General features: G+C 40.6%; 1 pseudogene; it reads right to left on the bottom strand.

The window, feature by feature from the left end:
• Positions 1 to 413: 413 nt before the first annotated feature.
• Positions 414 to 916, bottom strand: LOC125611098 (annotated as a pseudogene).
• Positions 917 to 10105: the final 9189 nt, after the last annotated feature.

Below are 10105 nucleotides of genomic sequence, written 5' to 3' on the forward strand. Positions count from 1 at the left end.
CCTCTGACAGAGGTATGCTTCAGTCACCATGGATGAATGACTACTCACACCTACTCCTCAATGCCTGGGCTAGACATGTGGGACCTTCCAGTCTCCTTCCTGCAGTGTTCTCCCAAAAGAAAGTTTGAGCTATGCCATTGGGTGGGGTAGCTTGTGGCCTTTCTGCAAGGGAGACTTGGAGAATGTGGATCTGACATTATCAACTTCTGTACAAGGTAGGGTCTCTGAGCCCCAAAAGGGGTATAGATAAGACCATAAGACCATTAGGACTGTGGCTAGTCATGATAATAAAAGTAAAGCAATTACCAGTTGTTTAACCTTCTTCGGTTAAAAAAAAAAATACCTAAAGAGTATCTGAACATTTTCTTCATTTTAATTATTTTATTTTATTTTTACTTTTATTTGCATTTATTTTATGCTGAACTTACTCTCATGCCATAAATTCTTGTTTCTTTGGTTTATTTTTGGGATATCTTTTTCTACTATGCAACCTCCTCTTCTGGTTTAGGAACAATTTGTTCCTTCTCTGAGAATCATCTCAGTGTGGCAGGGGAAACTCATATATGGGTAAATTCAATCATGAGCTCTGTAAGTGCCGTGGTGCATCTTGGGTGTTTTGTTCACCTGGATCTGTCCAAGCACGAGCAACAAAAATTCAGGACTCTTTTAGGGCCACCATCCCTGTGTCTAGCCCCACTGTTTAGCCTGGGCACACCTCCCAATTCCACCATTGTAACACAGAATGGCACACATTACTTCTTTAAAGTGACATCTTTCAGGTACTTAGTGGCATGCATACCCTTGATGGCCTGTGCAGTTTCAGTGTCCTTAAAGTGAACATGAAGATTTGAACCTTTTTATTTGGGTGATTTTGTGGGGTTTTGGGGTCAAGAGAGTAGCAGACAATTTTCACAGATCACCTCATGCCACTTATGGGAAGAGACCATTTTAGTTATTTTTTAAAATTTTGTTGTTTTTGTTGTCAATGAACATTTATTTTTATTTATTTTTATGCAGTGCTGAGAATTGAATCCAGTGCATCACACATGCCAGGCAAGTGCTCTACCCTGAGCCACAACCTCAGTCTCCCATTTTAATTATTTTATTTCTCATTGTTTTCTATAGTTACAACTCCCAAGAGCCACACCTTAGACCTATTCCACTCTCAAAATATACAACTGTCAAAAGTCCAGAAGTGACACAGCTTCCCGAAGCTGTGCAAGGTATGCCAGAGGACTTGCCAAACCAAATGTTTGCCCAACAAGCCACTTTATTTTTTCAGTATTTGAAGCAACCACCCAACAGGGCATGTTTTGTTCCCATACCTGGAACATAATGCCTTGTGATTCCTCAAAGATCTGAATGATTGCACTCTGCTTCAAGCAAATACCTGATCTGGTACTCAATTCTGAGAGCAGAGAAATTCTGCTTCCTCTCATCTTCCCAGCAGCACAGCTGCTTATTAACAGATGTGTAGTTATCACAAGCACACCCAGGTGATCCTCCTTAGTCTCTGGCCGTCCTGGCCTCCTGGAGCTGGCCAGACCAGCTGGCTTTTGTATGGTTGAGCCTTTCTTATGGGGCCAGTTGTGGACAGATAATTTAACAGCCACATCTGCTCTGCCTTTCTCCATCTTCTTCTCTCTTCCATGTGGTACTTCCTCCTGAAAAATTGCCTCATTCTTTCATGAAAACTCTTTGTTTGCCTCCCTTATTCCCTGCTAGAGGGGCAGGCCATCCATCTATTCAGTCTAAGAGGACTCTGCAGAGAATGTGACTTAAATTACCTTCTGAGTAGAAGCCCCACTGCCCCTGCAAAGTCCTGAGGCACTACTGTGGCACTACTCCCTGTGCCTTCTAAAAAAGTAGATGTTCCCCAAGGAGGTCAAGTGTTGAGTCACCAAGCAATGGGAGGCCCACTATGGGTTATTTCCCCCTGAACCTGGAGGAGGCTTTGGGATTAAGGAGAGCATCTAAAGTTCAACATAGAGAGCAGAGCAGTAAGGAGGGAACTCATGAGCACACCTCATCCAGGGTGTTTGTGTCCCCTGCTCCTTCCTCCAGCTAACCATCATGCTTCACCTTTGCCACACCTGAGAGGAGGAGGTGCAGCCCAAGCTGGAATCCCACTCAGTGTGCTCAGAGGCTTGGTCCAACTACCACCTAGTAAATATTGGAAGATATCTCCAGCCTAATCTCCAGCCACTCCTTGAGCACCTAGGTGACCCAGATCCTCAAATCCCAACCCGCACATCTCCCTGCTGAATCTTCCAAGGGTTATATTGCTCTGTCACCATTCAACATGCATGTAACAAAACCAAATTCTGGAATAGCTCTTCATAGTTTATTAGCATTTTCATGTGTATACTTACTCCACTTAATCTCCACAAAAGATCTTCCTGGTAGTTGCTATTATGCTTATCCCAACACTTGGGAAAATGAGGTTACAAAAGGTTAAGGGATGTTTCAAAGCAACACAGCTACACAGTGGCCAAGGTCACTTGCATAAGCAATGTATCTGATGTCCAGTCATATGCAGGAGAACATCAGAGGCATTCCTAGAGAACCCAACCCTGTTTCTTGGTGTCAGCACTGAGCCAATCAAATCTTTCATTTTTTTCTTCTTGCTTATTGCACTGGTCAGAATCTTCAGTGCAATGTAGAATAGAATATAATCAATGAGAACAGATGTTCTTATCACAATCCTTAGCCTCCAGAGCCACTGGGAATACAGGTGTGTGCCACTGTGCCTGGCTTGTACTCTTGATCTTACAGGGAAAACAGTCATCTTTAACCATTAAGCAGGTATTAGCTGTGGGATTTTTTTAATGTCATACTGTAGTTTGGATTCAGGGTGTCCCCCAAAGATCCATGTGTTAAACACTTGTGAGATTGTAGAAGAAAGTTACATCATTGGGGACATGTCCTTATGGGGAATTTGGGGACCCTCACACCTTCCCTCCACTTGCTCTCATTCTCTCTCTCCATATTTATATGTTTATGCAAATATATAAATACATATATAATATAATTATATATGAATGCATACATATATAATTATATATGAATACATACATGTATAATTATATATGAATATATATATATATATATATATATATATATATATATATATATATATATACACACACACACTCCTTTTTGTGTGGTTTCCTCCTTCATATGTTCCCCTCCATGATGTGCTGCCTCTCTACAGGCCCCAAAGCAACAAGTCAGTCAACCATGAACTGAAAACTGCAAAACTATAAATCAAATTAGAACTTTTCTTCTTACAATTTTAAACCATGTATTATGTCACAGTAATGAAAAGCTGACTAACACATGCCCTTTATCACGGAAGTTCCCTTTTAGTCCCTGTTTATAGAGAGTTCATAATCAGGAATGGAGATTGGATTTCATCTAATGTCTGTCCTGCATCTATTAAGGACATCATATACCTTTTCCTGTCCATTAATATGGCAAATTAATGGGGTGCAGTGGCACACACCTATAATCCCAGGAATTTAGGAGGCTGAGGCAGGAGGATTGTGAGTTCAAAGCCAGCCTCAGCAAACGCAAGGCAGTAAGCAACTCAATGAGACCCTATCTCTAAATAAAAAATTGGGATGTGGCTCAGTGGTTGAGTACCCCTGAGTTCAATTCCCAGTACACACACACACACACACACCCCAAAAAAAGGCAAGTTAAATTAATTTTTAAATGTTAAACCAACCCTGAATTCCTGGACCAAATTCTCACTTGGGTATAATGTGTTATTCTTTTAATATTGAATTTGATTTTCTACAACTTTATTAAGAACTTTTTGCAGTTATATCCATGAGAAATATTGGTCTTTAGTTTCTTTTCTTGTCATGTGTTTGCCAAGTTTTGGTATTGGGGTAAATAATTGAGTTTAGGCATATTTCCTTTGCTTCAATTATCTAGAGACTTTGCAATTATTTCTTCTCTAAGTATTTGGTTGAATTCATAATTAAAGCTATTTGTGGTTTTATTTCACAAGGATCCTTGGTGTTACTTAGAATAAATAAATAAAATAATAAAAATAATCCAGAAAATGTCAAAAACTTACAATCCTAACTGCTATTGTTAATTTCAACTTTCTTACCAATAGGAAACAGTGCCATTATTTTTAATTGTCCCTGCCAGCCCCAGGAAGAATGAAGCTGGTGTCTGGATGATGTTCTAGTGGCAATTTGTGAGCTGAATTCACAAAGAGCTTCTTTCTCATCTGACCCAAATATTTCAGCAACCAGTGACTTCTGAGAATGAGTACTATTTCAGATGCTGTAAGGATGTTCTTTCTCAGCCCCCTCACCTAGGACCTTCAGCTCATTTTGTTCCCACACCTCCCTCTACACTCATAGTCTCCAGTTCTCAAGCAGAATGTTCTCTCTTCTGCATGCTTCAGATCATCTCCCTCCTTCCAGACCCAGCTGGCATTCTTATTGACTTCCTGAGAACGTGTCAACACCACAAAGACCTTTCTTGGAATTTTGGTCACTGTGACAACCAGACCTACATAGCTAATCCCTTTGTTAAACCTACCTTATGGTATTTTCTCATTGGTTCCTATATATTTTTTCAACTACATTGTAAGCTGCTTGTCTTATACTGCCTCAGAGCACCTAATGGGAGGTCTACTGTTTTAGGCTTGTCATTATAGCATATCACATAAGAATTCCAATTTCATGAAGCTGCTTATCCCAAAATAGACCAACTAGAAAGCAAATACTAGGAAGAATGTCTCTTTGTATATATATTTTTTCTCATAAGTCATTGCACATATTGTATGTCATGTCTGTGTATCTCTTAAACATTGATTGGCTTTCTTATTGGCAAAATGACTTCTGATTCTAAAAGTATATGTCACAAAAAAGTTAGTATCTCCTAATATCTAAAACATTTTGCCTCCAAAATTTCAGTATGTTCTACCATGAGGTAAGAGAGAAAATTTCATGTTTATACTGTATGAGGTCCCTCTTTCTAGCTATGGCACTGCCATGCTTCCTCTGGCCATGTGCTTGGTCTCACTGTTCCCTCCCTGAGGCCCTACTACCCCATTCCACTCCCTGTCAAAGGCCTCATATTGTTTCCTTAGTTTGGAAGCCCACCAGTGTCCATTTCAAAAAGATAAATAGATAGACAGATAATCTCTCCAAATGAACCCAATCCACTCTCCCGACTGGGCAGAATTAATCATGCTTGAAATCAAGCTATCCACAGTTGCTAAAAATATATGTATTTAACAGCCAAACCCATAATGTTACTAAATATTACCACTTTGTTTTCCAGTTCCCCAATTTTCTAATCCTTGTTTCTGGAATGCCCCTTCGTATCTTCTCATGGCATTTTCTTGGCCTTGGTGTCCTGGCTGTTTGATTTCTCCTTTCCTCCTGCCTTCCTTGGTTGCCTTTCTAATATTTTTATTGTTCTCATGACTTGAGCTGGCCTTTCATTGGGTCACATCAGGTCTTGGTTATGAGGAATCAACAAAGACAGCAATTCTCCTGGGCTGAGAGAGAGCGTGTGATGGAAACTCTCAGTTATAGAGCCCAACCATAATGAGAGTGTTGGGATAAACATCACAGTTTCCTTTTCTTGCCCAGAGAAAGTCAGCTCATCCATGTGCTCCCATGCATAGTTTTATTCTTTCCTTACATAATCTCTGGAGGCCAGCTGTTAGCTTAAGTCTGAGTTACGTATAGCAAGTGCCTTGAAACCCCTGATTCTGCATGTAAGTGGGACTCAGCTCACACACACACACACACACACACACACACACATACACACACACACATACAAGCCCTAGTAGAACACAGATCACGTGCAAATTGATTGACATTCTATTACTGTGGATTGTATATGACTATATTTTAGATCCTATTAATAGAGTAAAACGTACTTTGAGGTAAAAAGTCCAATGGTGCATTTTTTTAAAAAGAAGTTTGAAGCTCTTTAGTTTACCACACACTCAGGTTAAGATTTAGTTCTTTAAGTGTCACCCTACTATGTTGTTCATACCTGAGAAGGCTCATTCAATTCTCTATCTAGAAGTGCATATATAAAATTGGAAACTCATTCCCCTGAAAAATGTTCTTCCATATCTGTGCTCTGCTCTTCTTACTCCACCTTCTGCTTTCAGCCTAAAGGCTGACCCAGATGAACAGATCAAGGGCTCTCACCAGAGAGCCCATGGGGAATAGCTACATGGTATGGGCAAGGGAGAATAGGGTCTAGGTATTTATTTCCCCAGCTTCCTCTGTGCAAGGTCACATTGAGTTGGCTATATTCCTGAACCTAAGATCATGGAGGCCTCCACATCTCTATATGGTTTCCTCCTATATTCCCATGGGAACCCTGAGGAGTTGCACTATTCCTTGTAGTCTCCCACTACCCAGGCCACACTGTTATTTCATTAAACCTACCATGAATTTTCCTAACTTGAGAGTGTCATTAATTTCCTGCCAAAAGACTTTGAAATATTGAAATCTTCATACAGAAGTGATGACAGGTTGAAATTCCACATTACATTGGGCTATAGATGCCTTGATATAACCTTATACCAAGGGAGACCAACTAAAATGAGAGCAGGGGCAAAAAAAATCCTGTGATTTCACTTGAGGAAATTGCATCTCACATATATCACCTGTTTTATGCAAAGTTCACATAACAACCCAAATTCAGTGTCCTGTAACTATAACTCTCTTATTAGGACTGCTTAAAGTATTAAGACTATAGAATTACTAGAAAATGAGTAAATACTGCTAATGTTTCTTTGTTTCATTTTTGTAGTGCTGGGGAAAGAACCCAGGGGCTCACAAATGCCAGGCACGTGCTCTACCATTGAGCCACATTCCCAGCTCAAAATACTATCCATGTTATTTTGAAACAAGTTTTAAATCATACCTGAAATTTGGAATCATGGGCAACCTTAAACTCTTGCCCATCTTCATAAAGAGTAGGGGGAAATCATGTTTTTGAGTCACTGGCATGAGCAACTTTACTATTAGATTCAGCCAGTTAGTAAGTTTAGTGAGACCAAAGTTCAGCCTGAGGATTGAACATGCAGAAATGCCTAGATGTTCTGCCCTGAGCATATCTGCATGCTTAGGCCCTATGCCCAACATATCACATGCATTGTCACCTTCATTCACAGGTCAGTACTATGATGAGGTCTATAGTACCCATGTCTCAGGTGGGAACTGTCTTTCCCTCACTGGCTCCCATACCTCAGTGGTGCTATGGGTCCCTGGGTCCTGTGATGTCTATGTATACCACAGACACAAACATCCCCTTACTTGGAAGGAAGTGTTGCAGGACTTCCTGTGTAAACCTCTTTCTAAAATGTTCATGGGCTTTGCTATGGTCACTCATCTGACCAAGGTCATCAAGTTTTGAACATAGGACTGTCCTATGGTATTGGGAGTGACACATTTCCTGCCCACATCATGATTTGTCTTTCAGAGACCAGAATTTCCCATCTGGACAGTCTCACAAAGGTAAAATGGTCCCTATCAAAATGTATGATGCTTTTTCTTACCTCTAACAGGGTGACATTTCACAGTCCAGGGACAAAACAGGAAGTTGGATGTTAACATCTGTCATACATACACAGAGGCTTTGGGGTAGCTCATGTCATTGAAAACCATAGGGCCCCATAGCAATTTTCTATGCCTAGATGAGCTTCTTATCCTTTCCAGCTACCCTTCTAACCACAACTTGTCCAAACACTGCCAGACCAGGGTATGAAAAATGTTAATATTTCCCCATTCCCAGGAATGTACCTGCATAAACTTGAGAAGTTTCAACATAAATGTTCATTGACTTTACAGGTCACCCCCTGCCTTTAGTTATTTTCTTATAATTTGACCCTGAATTTTATAACAATGAATTTTGGGACACCCTGCATAGCATTATGACAGTTGGTCTTGTGTAAGCACTATTACAAGGAACCAGGCAATTTCAGATGGTATTCTAGTGAAGGAAGACCAAAGTTGGAGGATTCAGCAAATACACCATTCCCTTGTCCCACCAGGTGAAATCCTTTAGGGGACTGCAGTGCTTTCTGCCCTTTCTTTTCCTGTCTTGAATTCATGGCCCAGCACATGGAGCAATTGGTCAAGCCTCTTGAGCAGGGAAGACAAGGGTGCCCAATCTAACATGCCTGGGATGCTCTGTTGTATGCAGCGCACTCAGGCTCAGCTAGGCCTGGGCCCTCCAGAAAGTCTGAGAGCAAGACCTCAGCCCAGGAGGAACATTCACTGAGCAAAGAGAAGGAATCCTGTTCTCAGAGGCCACAGGAAAAGAGAAAAAGTTCCTTTTGTTGGTATGGCTTCAGTCTTCTTCATGAGCCATGATGCCCTTCAGCCCTAACCCAGGTGGCATTTTTGTGCCATGAGTTTGAAAAGCATTTATTTCTTGATTACTCTCCTCTTCTCCAGATATGATGTCAAAATTTACACACATAATAGGCATGCATACATGCACAAAGAACATACTCACACATGAAAACTATGAAAGTACACACAAGCATTTGTACTTTCATACTCTCATATATACATACATCGATAGGTAATCTCATACCCTGGTATACACACAAACACACACCCAGCAGCCATGTGTGGTGGCTCTCTTTTGTCCAGGCAGAATGGCATCAGTTCTGACTCAATCCTTTTCATCCACTAGTTCCCTTTGATGAGAAATTGGGAGTGCAGGGAATAGCAGCCATTGGACTGGTTCACCCAATCACATTGAAGTGCTAGTTTAATCTCTAGATGAAGAAGCAGAATAGCTATGAGTTAGGGCATGTATGCTTGTGGTCTGGTGAGCATGTTCCTGAGGAGTATGCATCTTCCTTCCTTCCTTCCTTCCTTCCTTCCTTCCTTCCTTGTAGATTTATCCAGGGCAGAGATACTTTCAGGCTTTTTTATTTTTGTTTTTAGTTTTTTGTCATCAATTATTTTTTGTCTTAAGTCCCCATCACAGAAAGGTAGTGGGGTTTTTTTTGTTTGTTTTAATGAATGGCTAAAAGAATTAATGCATAAACAAGCTCAAAGAGGAAAGGCAACAACTGGATAATAATGAAGATGACTACAAAAATAGAAGTTTGAGAAGATGGATGATAGGTGATATGAGAAATAAGATAACTTGACAAATTGTTAATTTTACATTCTAATTTTTTCCTCTTACTAATTCAGATATGCAAAATTACTTGATTTTTTTCAGCACAAAATGGACTAAGACTTTCTTTTTTAAAGTAATTAATTGTTGGGTCCCAGCCTCAAATCTTTCTGGCTTGTAAAGAAATTAAACTCTATTTACTGGGATGTCCTTCCTCTGCCTAGGTTACATAGTTCTAGGCTATGTGTGTGTGGTAGGGGAGAACAAGTCTTATCCTCTGTCCCCAAGTGGCCTCTTCAGGTCTCAGGTTCTTTGGCCACATGTATACCAAGGATGCCTCAGGGACTCGGAATGTGAGTCGAAGCAGCCTGAGGCCTGACTTTCCAAGTATGTCATGGTCTCCTGATGATGAATGGAAATGAGAAGGGCCAGATTTCAGGGAGTGCTTTGTCAACAATAACCTGCAATGAGATTCAATTTTTTTAAAACCTCAGCTTTTTAAAACTATTTTTATTATTTGTTGATGAAATTTTATTTTATTTTATTTATTTGTTTGTGGTGCTGAGAACCAAACCCAATGCCTCACACATGCTAGGCAAGTGCTCTGCCACTGAGCCCCAACCCCAGCCCCATCATTCAATTTTTTACAGCACTATGATCCATGATAAAGAAGACATCTGTCTCTATAACCAAATCTAGCTATGGCCTCTGGGTGCCAGCATCTCCTCTCTGGGTTGCACCCATCTCCCTTGAAGCTGTTGAGCATCTCATCTCAGATTTCTCTGGTTTTAGGACCTCACAGAGCACTGTGTGTGTGCGCGTGTGTGTGTGAGTATGTGTGTGTGTGTGTGTGTGTGTGTCCATCTTTCTGCATCTCTTCTTCATACTCACATCCTATAAAACATCCCCAATAAACCCACAGGAGAGTGTTACACTGGCCCTTCACCTTCAGTTCCATGTTTAGGTA

This window comes from Marmota marmota, unplaced genomic scaffold (genome assembly GCF_001458135.2).
Source record: "Marmota marmota marmota unplaced genomic scaffold, marMar, whole genome shotgun sequence".
Taxonomy (NCBI): domain Eukaryota; kingdom Metazoa; phylum Chordata; class Mammalia; order Rodentia; family Sciuridae; genus Marmota; species Marmota marmota.